Below are 929 nucleotides of genomic sequence, written 5' to 3' on the forward strand. Positions count from 1 at the left end.
TTCAGAGGTGTTTAAATGTCTGCTCTCACAAAACAGCTGCTGGAGTCAGTAGGAGTCAGGATGCTCAATACCTTTGCCATTGTGAGCCCCTGTGCTGTTGTGAGGGATCTGGCTGTCCCCTGGCACTGCTGTGGATATACTGTGAACAAACAAATGTCAGCTGGGATTGTTCAACAGGCACTGCCTGTACTTTTTGAGACCCATGGAGAGAAAGAAGGGCAGCTTGGTGCCAGAGAATGATTCACATTCTTGCTCCGGTTCCTGCTTGCTTGTTTGTCCAGGTGCACGTACACATTTCTCCCAACTGCTGGCACCAGCAGCTCTGAGCTGAACAAAACCCAGGGAGAGGGAAAAGACAGGGAGGATTTGTATCTTCCTGTTACATATGTGTGTGCATAAATGGGTAAAAGAAAGCCCCAAAGCCTAGTTTCCTGTTATGGTCAGTCTGTACTAAAGCAAAGGAAAATATTACTAGGCCCTAAACGTTTAAGAGTTCAGTTTGGTACTGAAGAATAAGTTAGTGGCACATTTTGATATGAAATGTCCTTGATACTAAAATAGAGGAACTTATTTTGAGAATAAGTAGTTTCAAGAACCAGATTTTCTTTTCAGTTATGGTAAGATACTCAGGGAATAGTTCAGTGCAATCAGTGGACTAACAAGAATAAAATTAGCACGTGGAGACCCCAAGCCAGATCGTGTATGTTCCCATTACCCAGGGCTCGAGCACAGCCTTCTGGTAGCTAGAGAAGATCCTGTAGGACTTCAGCCATGCAGATTTTGACCTGCCTGACCCATGTTCAGCCCTCATTTCCTCCATTGGCGAGGGGGTGAGCAGGTTGGCCTTGAACTGGAGCACAGAGCAATGTGATACAGCTGGGGTGAGTTGCAGCTGTTCAATTTTCTCTTCAAACTGAAATACCTGTAGG

Source organism: Corvus brachyrhynchos, unplaced genomic scaffold, assembly GCF_000691975.1.
Source record: "Corvus brachyrhynchos isolate BGI_N302 unplaced genomic scaffold, ASM69197v1 scaffold44, whole genome shotgun sequence".
Classification (NCBI taxonomy): domain Eukaryota; kingdom Metazoa; phylum Chordata; class Aves; order Passeriformes; family Corvidae; genus Corvus; species Corvus brachyrhynchos.